Source organism: Amblyomma americanum, chromosome 4, assembly GCF_052857255.1.
Source record: "Amblyomma americanum isolate KBUSLIRL-KWMA chromosome 4, ASM5285725v1, whole genome shotgun sequence".
NCBI lineage: Eukaryota > Metazoa > Arthropoda > Arachnida > Ixodida > Ixodidae > Amblyomma > Amblyomma americanum.
The window spans coordinates 80,801,324-80,819,182 of NC_135500.1; the positions used below are offsets into that span (position 1 = coordinate 80,801,324).

A 17,859-nucleotide genomic window follows, 5' to 3' on the forward strand; every position below is an offset into this window, starting at 1 on the left:
GAATTTTTCTGGTATCCTGTACTGTAGGACGGCTGAAAAATCGGTGTTGAGCAAAGCATTTCAACTAATATAAAGGTAATATTTTGAACTCTGGAGGGAGACAAACATTTTATACAAAAAATATTTGATTTGTTTTCAAACTTCCTAGCTTTCGACGTATATGGGTTAGGAGGTAATGTTCGTATCAGCGAGTATCGATGTACAGGCGAAAACTCCGCACTACACAACTTTTTCTTCTGATATTCCCCGCTTCCGGATAAATAATTGCTGGGGCAAATCAAGTGCGAACATCTCTCGGCCCAACCACAGCGGCGTTTCGCACGCCTTTCCGCAGCCGCAATCCCAGAAGCCATAAATTCTCGTTTGACAGTTCCGATTATAGACCTTGCCGTCACTGATATCTAATGAACGCGCCAGTAAAATCTTGCAGCGCTGGGAAAGTCTGGCTGGATGTTATTAAATTACGCTAGCTTTACCGGTATATATTTTGAAAGGCAGGACCTATGGATAGTAAAACCATCCCACACCTTGTCGTCAACGCTGCCTAGTGCGCCGGCGCCGGCCAGGCATTCGTAAACAGTTCTGAAGTATGATCACCTTCGCAAGAATAAACGCGCACATGCCTTCAGTCTGGCTTCCATGCAGCTGCACGGTTTCACTTAAGTTGACAGGATATACACTGGGCACTTGGAGCCCCAGAAAGTGGGCAAGTAAACTTACGTGGAGCATTATTAAAGCGAAAGCTTTACTGGCCGTTGACGCGATTTCGCCGTGGCGGTGCTCCGAGGAGGCACATGACGTCACAACTCACGCCTCGCCGCGGATGTTTCTCTCTCTCTAGCTTCCTAGTTACTAATTCGCAAGCATTGCTAGTAGCACCGAGCCACAGGTGTTCCGCCGCTGCGCAGTGCCGCGCCTTTTCTCAAAATCCAAATTTCAATTTTCCAGTTTTCTCTTTCCTCTTTCTTCGAACCCGACCACGGCGGCTGCGTTTTTATGAAGTAAAAACGCTAAGGCGTCCGTGTGCTGTGCCATGTCAGTGCACGTTAAAGATCCCCAGGTGGTCGAAATTATTCCGGAGCCCTCCACTACGGCATCTCTTCTTCCTTTCTTCTTTCACTCCCTCCTTAATCCCTTCCCTTACGGCGTGGTTCAGGTGTCCAACGATATATCAGACAGATACTGCGCCATTTCCTTTCCCCAAAAACCAATTATTATTATTATTCCTCTTTCTCTCCCTCCTTTATATTTCCTTTACGGCGCGGTTCTGGTGTCCACCAAGATATGTAAGACGGTTGCTGTGCTATTTCCTTTCCTAAAAAACCATAAAAAACAAGTGACCCACCGGCGTCAATAGAGTTCATTGGCGTTTACAACTTTGCAAAGACCGTTCATTTTCATGAAAGGAACGGGGCACAACCGGCTCCGTCGGTCAGTGGAGACCTCAATCTCGCTTTCATGTACGTGGCGTTGGTGTCCAACTGCAAAAGCCGGCTTTGATTGCGTTCCGCACACGGGATAGGCAGCGCACCCTCCCTGCCACCCTGTGAGGTGGCATGCAGTTAGTGGTTGATCGCGAGAGATTGATCAACAAAGGAACGCTGCGGCCTAGCTATTGCTGCAGTGCCGCATGTAAGCCACAACGCTGTAAGCGGTAATGCATTCAGGTCACATCTCTCTCTCACCACCGCCACATTTATAAAAGCACGAATGAGGCGTCCACGTATCCAGGGTGCCAATTATGCGCCCTTCCTTTGCTCAAAGCCATCGCCATCTAGAATATTGTCAACGCCGACATCTTTCGCTTTGTATATCCTGTATTAGCTGAGCTAATCCATGTTAATTTTTTCTTTAAATGTGCTACACTTCACGACGTTTGCGTGTCATCCTTACACAAGGGCCATGCTATCTTCTCTGTATCGTATATACGCAGATAGCCGCGACATACAGTGAATGGAACCGGTTTCTCTAGAGATGTACCATAACAACCTTCTTTAAGGAGCGCTAAGGTGCGCTAGTTTATCTAAAGACTACATGAAACAAACAAAATTCACTTTGGAGAGCATGTCTTGTGGTATAAATAGAGCGTCCTTCTCGAACTCCGCAGAATATTTATTTCGCATCTGGTGTTCGCTGTGGGCGTTTCACGGATTCCTCTCTGTCTGTTGTTGCCAGGAAGAAAGAAAAGGAAAGTGCACAGGTCTGCCCACTGGCTCAAGCCGAGCCACAATCGTTACCACGTGCCGATAGTAAGAGAGTTTAAAGATGGGATAGAAAGACAGGATAGTAAAGGCGCGCGGTATAAAGACCAAGGCCGATCCCGGAGGCAGTGCAATACTGGGCCAACCGGTGGCGGAAGTGAAGCAACCTTCAAACTCTCCGCCACATTTCCAAAAATAAGCCCAATTGGGACCCGTAACAGATATTCTACGGGGTCCCTATTCATACATACATCCTTCATACATACAAATATTCATACACGGATTCCTTCGCTTCTGCTGAGTCCTGTAGGGCCCGTTTCACATCCACTTTCCTCCGTTTTGCTCGCCGCTTCCTGCCTCGTACTGCATTGTCGTTCTCGCGTCTTGCTTTCGTCCAAGGCTTCAGGATTATTTCCATCACCTGAGGAATTTTAACGTGCACTGACATAGCACACCACACGGGCGCCTTTTGTGTTTCGCCTCCTTGAAAACTCCGCCGCCGAGGTCGGGTTCGAACCCTGGTACTGCGGCTCGGTCGGTCCGAACCCCTGTCACAAGTCAGCGTGCAATTAAAGGCGCATATGTCATTTGTCCGAACCACTGTCGCATACCAGTCTCCAACTTGACTGAAACAGGTAAGCTATATAAAAAGACAAATTCTATGTCACCACACTGATGTAGTACGACGAACGGTTGCTGAAAATTTTGGTAAATATATTCGAGAATACTGCCACCACATTGAAGTCAACCAGTGATTACATCGCTGGGATTTCATCTAAATAATATTACTAATAATTGGTTTTTGGGGAAAGGAAATGGCGCAGTATCTGTCTCATATATCGTTGGACATCTGAACCGCGCCGTAAGGGTAGTGACAAGGGAGGGAGTAAAAGAAGAAGGGATGAAGGAGGTGCCGTAGTGGAGGGCTCCGGAATAATTTCGACCACCTGGGGATCTTAACGTGCACTGACATCGCACAGCACACGGGCGCCTTAGCGTTTTTCCTCCATAAAAACGCAGCCGCCGCGGTCGGGTTCGAACCCGGGAACTCCTGATCAGTAGTCGAGCGCCCTAACCACTGAGCCACCGCGGCGGGTGAATTTCATCTGCACTTGCAATATCTGGGGCTCAAACCAGCGTCGTCGTTTCGGCGTAAGCTGTTGTGCCCGCCGCACCTCCCTTTCCATCATTCTTCTTTACTAATCAACTGATTTTTTCTTTGAGGAAAGGAAGCGTTTTTGACAAAAGCAAAAGGGCGCAGTAGGTGTCATATCTCGACATCTCAGTGGATACCTCAACACCGCTAAAACATTTTTTTTTTTAGGAAACATCTTTAAAGCGGAAGCTTTACTGGCCACGAAGTAGCGATTTCGCCCTGGCGGTACTTCGAGGAGGCACATGACGTCACGGCACGCTTCGCAACAGATTTCGCTCTCTCTCGCTCCCTTGTCACTACTGTACATGCGCCGCTATTAGCACCGAGCCACAGGTGTTCCGCCGCTGCTCAGCGCCACGCCTTTATTCAAACATTAATAATAATAAAAATAATTGGTTTTTTGGGGGGAAAGGAAATGGCGCAGTATCTGTCTCATATATCGTTGGACACCTGAACCGTGCCGTAAGGGAAGGGATGAAGGAGGAAGTGAAAGAAGAAAGAGAAATAGGTGCCGTAGTGGAAGGCTCCGGCATAATTTCGAGCACCTGGGGATCTTTAACGTGCGCTTACATCGCACAGCACACGGGCGCCTTAGCGTTTTGCCTCCATAAAAACGCAGCCGCCGCGGTCGGGTTCGAACCCGGGAACTCCGGATACATTCAATTTTCAGTTCTCTCTTTCTTCTTTCCCTCCCTCCTTTATCCCTTCCTTTACGGCGCGGTTCGGGTGTACACCGAGATATGCGAGACGTTTACTGTGCCATTTCCTTTCCTCAAAAACCAAACAAAACAAGTGAGCCGACGGCGTTCATAAAATTCATTTGCGTTGAGAGCTTTGCGCGGCGGCTGCGTTTTTAAGGAGGAAAAACGCTAAGGCGCCCGTGTGCTGTGCGATGTCAGTTCACGTTAAATATCCCCAGGTGGTCGAAACTATTCCGGAGCCCTCCACAACGGCACCTCTTCTTCCTTTCTTCTTTCACTCCCTCCTTTATCCCTTCCCTTACGGCGCGGTTCAGGTGTCCAACGATATATGAGACAGATACTGCGGCATTTCCTTTCCCCAAAAACCAATTATTATTATTAGTGACAACTTTGCAAACGCTGTTAATTTTCACGAAAGGAAACTCGCACAACCGGCTCCGTGGGTCAGTGTAGACCTGAATCTCGCTTTCGTGTACGTGGCGTTGGTGTCCAGCTGCAAAAGCCTGCTTTGATAGCGTTCCGCACACTGGATAGGCAGCGCGCCCACCCTGACACCCTCCCTGCCACCCTGAGAGGCGGCATGCAGTTAATAGTTGATCGCGAGAGATTGATCACCAAATGAACGCTGCGGCCTAGCTATTGCTGCAGTGCCGCATGTAACCAACAACGCTGTAAGCGGTAATGCATTCAGGTCAAATCTCTCTCTCACCACTGCCACATTTATAAAAGCACGAATGAGGCGTCCGAATATCCAGGGTGCCAATTATGCGCCCTTCCTTTGCTCAAAGCCAACGCCACCTAGAACTTTGTCAGTGCCAACGCCAATGAACACAGTGAACGCTGACATCTTTCGCTTTGTATATCCTGGATTAGCTTAGCTAATCTACATGTTTTTTTATCTTCCGGCTTCAAGGCTTGCGTAGCTAAAGAAACCGACTCTCTTAACGACACTTCGTGCCTATTAGCTGCGTAGGCAGCATTTGTCAAAGAAATTGCCTGAATTTCCCCGACGGCATGGAGGGTGTCTGGTCAGAGTTGCATGTAAAACAAAAGATAGTGTAATCCGGCGGCTGTTCTCGTAGAGGCTCGCCAAGTTTCTCTGATCGCGGCGTCTGCGTGTTCTAGTTTGTTCCTTAATTACAAATGGCAAGAATCAACTTTTCCTTTGAAAGACCTCATTCCTGCTTGCTTCGACTCGCGCTGGGAACGAAGAAAACTGGCAAGCATAACGACTTCGAACAATGTCCTTTAGAAATTACTCCATTTCTTTCACACAGCCTCTGGTGCATAAACCTATTGTGAGAGTATGTGGCGGTAACACCTGGGCGTGCTACCCTTTAAATAACGCTGTTATGAGCTGATAAAAAAGTATGCACTGCGCGTTTTGCTATCACCCTGTCCGCACTTCTTAATCAATTAGAATTGTAGGCGCTCAATTTTCATACATTTTCCTGTGGATGCCTGAACTCTGTTGTTTGCATGCTTTCTAACCGGTCGCTGGTCCTAGCTTTCATGGAGGCGAAACACAAAAGGCGTAATAATAATAACTGGTTTTTTGGGGGGAAAGGAAATCGCGCAGTATCTGTGTCATTTATCGTTGGACACCTGAACCGCGCCGTAAGGAAAGGGATAAAGGAGGGAGTGAAAGAAGAAAGGAAAGTGCGTCCGTGTCCGTGTCCTATCTCCGCTTCTGTGTGCTGTGCGATGTCAGTGCACGTTAAAGAACCCCAGATGGGCGAAATTTCCGGAGCCTTTCACTACGGCACTTCATTCTCTCTCTCTTCTTTCACTCCCATATTTCTCGCTTCCATCACGGTGTTGTTAAGGGGCGCACCTAGAAGTGAGACAGTTGCTGCGCCTTTCCTTTCCAAAAAAACTTTTTGTTTGCACTATTTTATTGTTGGAACTTTATTTTACGCTGTGCAGTTTACATGTTCCGTTAATCACCATCAGAAACAGGACGCGCTGTTTGGTAGTAAACATGCGATATTCTCGAAGACTACCTTATCATGACTATTATTATCACAACAGTCACTAAAACTAGCACCATTAAGTGATATAGTTCCCTTCAGGACAAATGTTACTCTCGATTCTTTCCAGCACTCTCGACAGAGTCTCAGCCGCAGCCTGCGTACTGAACAAACTCCTCAGCTTGTCCTGGTAAGCCCTGCTTAAGTGTCCCATCTCTTTAGAAAACACAGTGTAATTTGGTATCTTTTGTTATAAATCTATCACTGTACCTAGGGCCATTCGTTTTAGGGTTTTACTTTACTGGGGATTTGCTGGGGCAGAAATGTAACGATATTTGTTAAACTAAAATTTTTATACTCATAGGGTTGTCACGCAAAAGTTCCATATTTTTGGTGCTATCTGGTCACATTTTACAGCACATTACAATTAACTATAATTCCTCGTTTTTGTAAGCGACCTAAAATCATCTCTTTTTTTTAGGGGTGTTCAGCCAGCAGTATTGAAATGGCCGGTAGCAGTAAAAAACTATTCCCTAGTCCAATATCTTGTTTTTTCTCCCAATAAATACAATAATTTAAAGGCATTTATTATCATCTGATGCGCAGTACATCTTTTTCTGTGAGGTCCATTACCAGTTTTGCTTGTACAGTGCTAAAATATTATTTAAAAAGCATACAGTTGCTCTCATATGCCGAAGAACCTTGCAGGAGGACGTCGTTCAGGTGGGAAGCGCTTAATACATTGATGCCCGTAAGACGTCTGCTCTATACCCGTGTTTCGCCTCCTGTCTTCAAAACGTAATGCGCGCCAGAAATTATGTGACACAACAAATAAGGCGCCTTAAAGGAAGTTTAAAACTACGACTTTGTTGAAAACGTTTCCTCTTGAAAAAACGCAATACGCATGATGAGTTTTCTGTGGTGTTTTTAGGTTTGGGCACAGAAAAATGAAGTTCTTTAGAAGGCTCCGAATAGAACTCTGGGTCAAAGGGATTGTTGAAAGATCTTTTCGGGGTACAAAAATTGGGTAAAATCTAGGGTTTAGTCGAAAACGGCCGTCTGTGTGGATATTCTGCCTCGCTTTTCTAATATGATTCGCGCTGGTGCTGTTCTCAATCTCCATCCACCTGAGCCTGATTAATATAGCCGGCAGCTCCCGCGGATGACCAGTCGAATAGGAAGCTTCGCGCATCGACTATAATAATACGTGGATTTTAAAGACAGCTCCCAACAGTGATGGCGGCTAGGTCAAAGCCAGTGTGTTGTGGGCTGTCGTGTCATTGACTGAAGTCGGGAGTTTGTCAGCCACGCTCAGGTGCCCTCGACTGCAAATAATCATTCGCTGTGTTTGTCCCGTATACGAACAGCTGCCATTATGGAGACCATAATTATAGCCAGAATAAGTTTATGGCAACAGTACTGTTTCTGTAACCATAACTGTCAATAAAATGATGATTCCACAGAAACATAGACCGCCTTCTATCTCTTTCCCTGGCTCTCATTTACTACCCCTCCATTTTGTAAGCCTCTCAAGCGGTTGCCTCAAAAACTGAGCGACGCATTTCAAGAAATGGTTTAAGCAAATTTTCCTCTCAGATCCTTCACCTTCATAGAAAATGATCAATACAATCGATCTTAGCACGTCTGTGCAACGGCCCCACCGAGGGGTCAAGCCACAAGCCGGGCCAGCTTGTCCTTCAAGATGCCGGCGCAGTGGCTGTTTGAAACAGGGACTGTCCTCTTACTTTAGTTTCCTTTAGAGTGTCTACTGGTCTGTTTTTTCCGCACAACGTCACGTAGTGCTGCATGTTTTCTGTGCCGCGTCTTGTCTAACGGGAATCCGACCGACAACCTGAGAACTGCTGTCAGTTTTCATCTTTGTCTAGTTTCTCAAGTGATGTTTGAGGTCTACGATGAGCGATTTGAGGAAACGAGATGTAAATTTCATCTCTTAAACAGATGATTTGGGGGGGGGGGGGGGGAGGTGGGGGGGGGGAGAGAAAAGCTTTGAGGTCGGCCTTGAGTTTAGCGCGGGTGTCAGTTTGCAGTATTCACTGAACTGCTTATTTTCTTTCGATGTCGGAGGCAGGCATTGATCTCATCAGCCAAAGTGCACATGTTAAGGTGCATGTGCATACGCGTGGGAGCTCCGTATGCCTGCGCCTCTTTTTTCTCCGTGTGCATCGATCTCTGTGTATTTAAGTGTCATGTTTGACCCTTCATGTCCTCCTCATCCTTACTGCCAGCTACACCCTTCATCTGTATGCTTGTCTGCGTGTGCGTGCGTGCGTGTTGCGTGATTTCACAAGCAGCATGCGGCATTGTGCAAAGCACCCTCGGCGTCATGTATTGGCAGGTGCACAGTAGACGGTTATTTTCGAATTTGAGGACAGTTCGACACATTCTGAGTTCGAAAAAGTCGTCCGAAAAGCCTCTTACACTCATAACAGTCATCTGGTTTTGGCACTCATGAGCTACGCTAGTTCTAGTGTAGGTAGCACTGCACTGATTAACCGGTAGCGACAATAATGTGGTCAAGAAATGTGTTATAATTTGATAACCTGTATAAACGTGGAAAACATCACCATTTCCACGTATATGCTATTGCCTGCATACGTCCGACTAAAGGGAAGATGTTTCTTGTATGTAGAGGCACAGATTCGAGAAGAAAAGTTTATATATATGTATATATATATATATATCGACGTGCACCACGTGAACTACAGATTACTTTGGCCCTTTCGGCTATCTCACTGTTGTGTAGTTTTCTCGGCTTTGTTCTTCGCATTCCGTGTAATCACGAAAATGCTAAAAAATTCTGACGAATGCTAAAGAAGCAAAAGAAGTCAAAAGCAAATGAAAAGTCACGAAATACGGCCTCTGATACCTTCAATATCTGAACTAAAAGGCAGGCACTTCGCACGCATTTGCTTCTGGCTAACCAGCATAACCTACCACGTGAGCAGCGTCACTGAGCTCTAATTACACCCAGAGCTCGAAATTACTTCCACACTCGGGTGTAATATACGAGTGACGGCTGCTGTTCCAAGGCCTCGTCTTGCCCACAGCTCTACTCCAGGCTTGCTAAGGACGAGTAGAAGATGCTTGTTAGGAAGAAAATGGCTGACGTAAGCTTTGCGAGCACCCTTGGCTCAGCAGGAGCTGCATGGTCATAACGAGTCGCGATGCCATTCACGGTGGATGACTCATCGTGCAGACAGCGGCGCCCAAAGTTTCGAGTGCCCACTTCGACGCGGTAACTCACTCTGCCCGTTGGCTCATCTGTCCATTCGAACGCGATTGATCCGATAGGCGAAGGAGCGATATTGTTTGGTATCAATAACAGCACCCTTCCCTCAAAATCCGGCTCTCTTCACCACTGCACCTTCTATCATCGCAAGCTTTCATTAGGCGCGCTGTAGCAGACTGGCGTTGAAGGGAGTCGAGAGATTCAAGCAGCAGACACGGAAATTCGCCAAGATGGTAAATGGCCAAAGATATATAAAACTTGACATTTATTAATATAAAAGTAAATAAATTTTTATTCAAACGTACAGCGTTTGTAGTCCGGGGTGCTTAAAACTCAAAGAAATCAGTTTTGCCGGCCATTTCAAAGTGATAAGAAAGAAAAAGTACCCGATGATTATCAGTGCACAAAGGCAAACCTGAGAACAATAAACAAAGGAAAGGGGATATATAACTTTTAGGTGACAAAGAGTTTTCCTTACGCGATTTTTTTTATTCAGGTTTATTTATTGATGCGAGAAACTAAGAATAATGACTGCCATTGTGAACAGGCTCTCTGCTTTGGGCGCTCTACAACTTTAAATTCTTCCGATAACAAGAACCTGATCCGAAATGATTATTATTTTACCTTCGCCTGATTTTGTAATATCCCAGTGCCTCGAAACTTCGAAAAGACTACATTTCAAACACATGTAAGCTGGACTCACGAAGCCGAAAGCCGTGGAAACCAGCGACAGATGTGGTTGCAACTTTTTGTTTTGCAATGAAAGACTTCCCCCTCTCTTCTTCGTAGGAAGAACCATCCTCTGCTGACTCGGGTTATTTGTGCGGCACTACCAAGTCCCCAAAGTTCGCCAACTTCAGGTGGCTACGGCTTCAACTTTCACCATTGTGGTGTCACAGGAAACTACTCGAAGTTGCAGAGATACACATGAAGAGTAAACTACAGCGTGGATATTGCACTCGGTCGCTGTTTACTGAGCGTCCCGGACTGAAGCGCGAGGGGTGGCAAATGAAAAAGACGCAAAGAGTTGTCAAACGAATCTCCTTTATTTTCCTTCAATTCGCCGGGCAGAAGCGATTCACTTCCTGAAAAATTGACCGTCATCTCTGCTCCGAATATAATTCTATCTCTTAGAGGACGCAATAAAAGGGAGAATAAAAATGAAGCTTATATAAAAGCGGAGTGAATATCTATGCTCTGGCATTTTTATTTTCTTGTAGGCGAAACCAGGAACTGCACAATTTCTCATCTTATCTTCTCGCGTGTTTCATCGTTCGCGCTGTGGAGCACTTATAGATCCAGACTTTATAAATTCACATCCAGCTGCGAGTTTTCACGTACTGTTTGAGAACAGATTCCGCTTTGAAATTTCGCTCAAGACAGCAATTCTGCGAACAAGATGACCGAATGGACAAGTGTGTTTTTTATATTAACCGCTCGGTGTTGCATATGCTTACACTTCTGCTGGTTCCCAACCTTATGCTTAATCGTTATGAGCTCAATCACTGAACCTTGCTGCATGTTCAATTCTTAGTTGCCGTTTGGCGGGAACAGAAGTGAAAATAGAGCTGTGAGGTGGCGAGTTAGAAAAGAATTCAGTGAAGTAGAAGTTTCGGCTTTTTGAAGACAATATATATCAGAAGCCAGTGCTTCGCGATTGACTCCTTCCTCCAATCGAACTCTTGGCTGCGGGGACTTAATATAAAAAGTTACCTACCATCTAATGCTACGTAAATCACAAGCCTCGCGAGCTTCTGTAAGAAGTTTGTACAAAGGTTCTGATTATATATTTTATTCGAACAATTTTTTATTGAACAGAACACTGAATGAAATTATGGACAACTACTTTTTTTTCATTTCAACCGTCGGAAACAGACAAGTGTAATTGTGTTTCGGAAATTTGTTACCTGTGCGATTAATAGCAGTGATAAAAAAATTAATTACAAACACGACATGACCATAATACTCAGACTCGGCTTAGTTGCTTTTTTTTTTATTGCAAAATACTGTTTCAATATTTTTTCACTTAGATCGATTTACAGGTCAAACAGTGTGCAAAGATCGTATCTTCCGTCTTGGCATTTTGTGCATACATCAAAACGAACATCCCAATTTCTTCACTGGCCCCGCAGTCCTGAGTTCAGTCCTGAGTCTGAAGCAGCACAAATGTGCTCCTCATATTAATTTTAAGCTACCCACACTCTTTTTTTCTTGTATTTCACTTTTTTAGTGGACGGAAGGAAAGCGGTTGTATTATTTATTTAGCCAAAATATGCTCAGAGTGACTTCAAAAAGGGGCCAGGAGACTAATATTTGTTATTTAAAGGTTCGAAAGGATTTTTATGCGTTATGCAAACATTTTAGGCCGCGATGTGTTGCCATTGCGCGGTTGCTTTTAAGAGCGTCATAGTGAGAAAGCCAGAACACCTCTTCCTACGCTGCAATATATATATATATATATATATATATATGTATATATATATATATATATATATATATATATATATATATATATATATATATATATATATATATATATATATATATATATATATATATATATATATATATATATATATATGCTGCTACTGCAGCAGATACATCAAGGTTTGAACATTGATCATTGATCTTGAACTTTCTCACTCGAACCACGTTGGCCGAATGGGTACCACCTTTAGCAGGCAGCGAGGTTGTCCGAAATTGGGGCTTGGAACGCGAGGGGCGCAGCGGGGTTTACGGAGCTTCTCCGAAGCGAACACCCCTAAAGAAAGTCGGGCGCCAGGCCGGGGGCCGCTTGTACCCATTTTTACCGGTGGGTGTCCGGCGGTGGGTTTCAAGCCAACCACCTCCCGCAGCCGAGGCGGGCACCCAACCCACTAGACCACGGCTGCGGTGGTCTACTCTCTCTCTCTCTCTCCCTATATATATATATATATATATATATATATATATATATATATATATATATATATATATATATATATATATATATATATATATATATATATATTCTTCTGTCGAAGCGATTTTTGAAAACGTTTGATAGAACCATTTGCAGCGCTGCAAGGGCCTCTTGAAAGCTCGAATGGCAGCTATGAAAAAGAAACATGAGTACTGTTTGTGTTTTGTAGAAATATGCTTTTCGTTTCTTTCTGTATGCTCAGTGTTCTAAACTTTTTGTTTGATGTTTTCTCGACAGCTTTTTTTTTCTGGCATTGTCGGTACGGCAATTTTTTCGGGGTCTTGGGGTAGAATGTATTACAGTATTACGTGAGAGACGCACGGCGGGCTGTGTCACTTCGCTTCGCCCATGTCTGCGTCTTCGCTGAGCACATTTTAAAACAACGCATTTGCACTGCTGGCTTTCTTTAGTGAACGATAAAGTTTATTCTTTTTGGCTGCCTAGACAGGCGACAGTGCCTAAGAGGTGAGATTGTGACAAAGCATAGAACAGCGAGATGGCACAAAAGTACACTGTTAAATAGAACACAGAGGGAGCAATCGGATAAACATGACATATCAGAAATGTTCTTTTTTGGAATACGAAACGTTTTTGACTGCAAAAAAAGTTAACGCAGATCACCGCGACATGGCGACATATGCACTTCACTTAAATTTAAAGCAGTACATTTTATCTCGAGTTTAAGATTGATGTGCAGGTTGTCAATCAATTGGGCCCGAAGGTTAACGCATTGACGCGTGTTGAAGAGTGTAATCCAAACATTTCCTAAGGAGTCCTAAGGCCTGTTTTTGGTAGTAACTACGAGGTAGGTTTCAAAGAGAAAGAACGGGTTTACACTTGTGTAATCAGATTGGAATAAAGAGGAACTGCAATGCCCCATTTGTTTATTAGCGCTTTGTGAAATTTGTGCCACTCATGAAATTCGCATTCCTGAAATTTAAAATTTTACAACTTTCTGTAGTTTGCACAGTGCACCTGCTAATAAGTGGTAACAACAGGTAAAAGTTTATGTAAAAATATAATGTGCCGCCAAATCGTAAAATGCCAGGATTTTAGCGATGCTCTAGTATAATATATCGTCAAATTTACTTTATCCGCGACCTGAATTATGACGGAACCGCGCCCACCGCAAGAGGAAAAAAGAAAATCGAACTTTTCAGGAGACCCAATATGTTTTCCCGCCTTCTAAACTAATCCGATCCGTGCTTGGGGAAGACCGTAAACGAGAATTTTGAGAAAGAAGCTAAAGAACTAAAATACAGACTGTTGCAACGCTAAATGTGTACTCTGCGAAAGCTGCTTGTTATCGATTGCCAGTGCTGCAGACGACGCAGATTTGTAATTCCTATCAAATCCGAAAAGCACATCGTATAAATTTAGCATTCAAAAAGCAAGACAGCGATATGGCATCTCTGTGTCAAATTCCGGCTCGAATAAGCGAGCGGTATAGCCGAGAGAAGCATTTTACGCTGCGCGTCTAGCGTTGCAAAATCAATAAAACTCGGCCCATTTGGCCTTCTCATAGAGATTCCCAAGTGCCCTCTAAGCGAGCGCATTGTTTGATCCCCTGCAAGGAACGGTTGGTGCCGCCGATTAGGCGCATTCCTTAGTAAGCGAAGTTGACTGCTTCCCTTGGTGAAGCTGTGAAGAATTTTATACCAGTTTGTTGGAGTTTCTTTAGAGAAACAACTACTCAGAGCTCCTAAGTTGCATGCGTGTTCACATGAGCAACATCTTTTGTGTGTCCTTGTTCACTCGCGAATATCAAAGCTTTATTGGGAACGCTCTTGCCGTGGCTTTCCTTATTGCCTTAATTTCGTTAACTAAGGCCATCCAGTGTGGGGCTGACACCTTTATGGCAGGTCATGTGGAGCCATGACTTTCCAAGCACTTTGCCGGTGATCGTTGTATTTTGAATATAGACGCTTACCTCGCAAGCTTGTATGGAGGGTTCTTTAAACTCGTATCTCTTTTGGATCCTTTTTCGCCCTAAATGTTCTGTTGTATCGGCCACTGTGTCATAGTGCGGGCTACACACTGCGCAAGCGTGAAGTTTTCTTTCTGCCTCCCCAACTCCCCTTCACATTCCCCTCTCTCCTGGATTACTATATAGGAAATCTCTGTTGAAAATAAACGCTGGTTTTTACTTGTCTCGTTCCCAGGCGTGTACGCTCGTTCCGTTCCCGTTACATTATCAATGTCGCCGGGTAATATAACCGCTCCACTTCGCTCGCTAACAGAAATACAGATCCAGTTCGTGCAGACATCGTTCTGTAGTAAGTACAACTCCTGAAATATAGCGCATTTTGCGCAAATGATTTTCACTCGCCCTTGGGAACGATTCTGTGAGCTTGTTATTGTACTTTCTGCAGAATTTTATGCACACAAGCATCTGCGACATGAAAATGTTTTAGCCGCTGCAGGCTCCTTGGTTAAGCTACTGAGCTGCTGGCCCGAAAGACGCGGGTTCGATTCCTGCCCCGGTGTTCACATTTCTATGGAAGCGAAATGATAGATACCCGCATACTGTGCGATGTTGGGGCTAATTAAAAGACCCGATGTGGTCGAAATTATCCGGAGCCCTCCATTACGGCGTTCCTCATAGCCTGAGTCACTTTGGGACGTTAAATGCTTAAATCAAAGCAAACCACGAGAATATTTCTGTGAGGATGATGTTGCTTGATTGCTTGTTTGCTTCCTCGGTCGGTCGGTCGGTCGGTCGGTCGGTCTGTCGGTCGGTCGGTCGGTCGGTCGTTCGGTCGGTCGGTCGGTCGGTCGGTCGGTCGGTCGGTCGGTCGGTCGGTCGGTCGGTCGGTCGGTCGGTCGGTCGGTCGGTCGGTCGGTCGGTCGGTCGGTCGGTCGGTCGGTCGGTCGGTCGGTCGGTCGGTCGGTCGGTCGGTCGGTCGGTCGGTCGGTCGGTCGGTCGGTCGGTCGGTCGGGCAAAGACAGGGATCCTGTTAACTTGGAGATCGAAGACGGGACAACCGCTTTATGTGCACAATCGTATACAAAGCCTCTAATGTTTCAATTCCGTACTGACTGAGAGCGAGATGAAAAGAAATTATAATGGAAGTCGCTGCCTTTCTTGAAGTAAACTTTGCACAGAAGAGCGCACACTCCTGTCCCTTTGTCCAAGCAAAGAAGCGCCAATGGAAAGAACAACTGCAAAGGACACAGGCAGACCCAACTGGTGAAATGGTTGATGTAATGAACAAATTATTGCATGTCGTCGTTTTCATCGCCAGTTCTCACGCAGAAACCGAAAAACAGATACCTTTGGCTGTGTGATTTTCTTTTGTTAATTCTCACCTCACTCAGTGTGAGGTGCTTGTATGTTACCATATGGATAATATCTAACAGTTCACATTGTTTATCGAGCTCACATCGTGAACAAACACATCCTATTTACTGGCATATTACGCGCGTCCTTATGTAAAACGATGAGCTACTACTATAGGAGGTGCATTTATTACACGTGCTAAAATTTGCTCTATGGTCTATAACATTTTATTTTTTCACTACGATAGACTAAACGAGTGCAAGCATGCGGCTGAGTCATAACTGGATGGAGTATTATGGCGCATGCCCGTGGCCCATGAACAATATCGCGATGAACTGTCGCACCAGATTGTCAGAGGAGCCCAGTGGTAGGCGATACTTTGGCCTTCACTCGCCTTCTGGACCAGTAGTAGAGGTTTGATACTTTGTTAAGCGTATGTGACACATGCTGAACTTCAATGTAAGGCTCACGCGAGTGCCCCTTAGATCCACCACCACAATTTGTCATCTTAGTAAGTTTATGTTGCACAAGCATGCGTTCTAGAATGTGCTTATCTGATTGCTCGTGCTCTTCTTAAAAACTGCGCTAGAAGCCCTTCCTATTTTCTATGCTTGAGAGCAAGCACTAGTTTGGACACGCTGTAAGCAAAGCAGACGCCAGGAACGGCACTGAAACCTTCCATTGGGAGATATTTGGTAGAATGCGTGTACGCCTATCCGTTTTATTACAAGTCACTTTCTCGCTGTGAGAAAATAGAACGTTCAAAGTGAGTGCGCTTTCCGCGTTTAGGTAAGTAGATGTTTGGAATCTTTTGCCCTAGCCTCAGTGTGATTCTTTATGAATTATTCCGATTTTTTCTATTGACAACTCGTAGGTCGGTTGGAATTTCTTTAACTTTAATGTTATACCCAGAGAGCAATGCGCTTAGGGGTCGAGAACACTTCGCGATACCAGCACACAAAAAAGTGAATAGTGACGCACCTTCAGAGCGGTAATTGACTCCTAGGAAACATATGCTTGTGGTTACATCTAAAGCAATCTGCCAATTCAGTCGAAAGATGTTCCCAAAATTATCGCACAATGGAAATCACGGTTGGCTGTGAGGAATTGGTGGTGTGTGTGGTGACATAGAACATTACCTCTTTTGCGGTACTTTGTACAACGCGGAACGGGCTGTGTTATTCGGATCCCTCAAGAAGGCAGGAGTTCCTCACAGTTCTCTTCAGGACATTATTTTCCCGCGCGGGAGCCAGTCGAGTAGAAGGGATGCTTCTCGCCTTCTTCTACTTTACCTGCAGGACACGGATTTGGCCTCCACATGGTGACCTCAGGAGTGTCTATTTGGGTTTTTGCGGACAGTGTTTCTGTGATTTCTATTTAAGTGTCGCTACGGTGGAGCAATTGCCGGCAGCAACTGCAAGGCTAATCCCACCGGTAGTTTACAACCACTCAACTCAACTCAACTCTTGATTTAACAATCACTCTGTGCTCTGCTCTCCAGGCAATGCCGAAATACGATCACTGGTATGCACTGGCCCACTTTGATTCCCGGCCGCTGAAGGGGAGGAGGGTTATTGGAAGGTGGCAGGAGCGATCGTCAGATTTGAAGGCATGTCTAGCGCTCTTACGTGTATAGTGGGCGATGAGTCTCCGGGATAGTCAGCCACTTTCTCAAGCACGAAAGCTCTACTTTTTTCGTGAATCTATTCATTCCTAAGTCTACATTATTTCTCCTTTCCCGTTTATCTCCCTCTCCTTCGCCCCATGTCAGCAAACCAGCCGCTAATTTCTTGTGGTAATCCTCCTCATCTTTGGTTTTCACATCATCTCCCTATTTCACGAATCGTGCGCTATCTTTCTTCTTCGACTTGATGCGAATAAGGGACGTGCTCCGGGAAGCAGTTGGCAGGCGTCGAAAAGATCACACTTGCTGGTACAGAATATTAGCAGAATAGTAACAGTGGATTTTTTTTTTTTTATCAGGGCTACATAGTTGACTTTAGCTGGCATGTAAGTGGCATCAGCTGCTTTAAGTACTCACATATTAGTTCGACCACATGCGGAGTAAGGAATCTGTGCGTCAATTCATGAAATTGTTGAGCTCACCGAGACTAAGAGGGCAGGCTTTCTACTGCTGCTGATTGGTTCGGGCGTTCAGTCTAAGCCGAGGGGCCTACATTTCGATGGAAAAGGAAAATGAAACCCGGGCGTATGCCGAGATTTCGGTGGCGTTAGAAAGCGGCATCCGGACGAAATTAATCCGGCACTCTCCACTACAACATATGCCTTTGGGATTAGACGGTGAAAATGAAATATTTATGGTGAGAATTTTTAGGCCG

General features: G+C 45.1%; 1 protein-coding gene and 1 pseudogene across 1 annotated transcript in view; both read right to left on the reverse strand.

Moving 5' to 3' along the window:
• The window catches only part of LOC144129609 (uncharacterized), an 85,981-nt gene that overhangs the window by 19,143 nt on the left and 48,979 nt on the right, over positions 1–17,859 (reverse strand). The window lies entirely within an intron of this gene.
• LOC144130763 (U6 spliceosomal RNA) lies at positions 1,852–1,945 on the reverse strand (annotated as a pseudogene).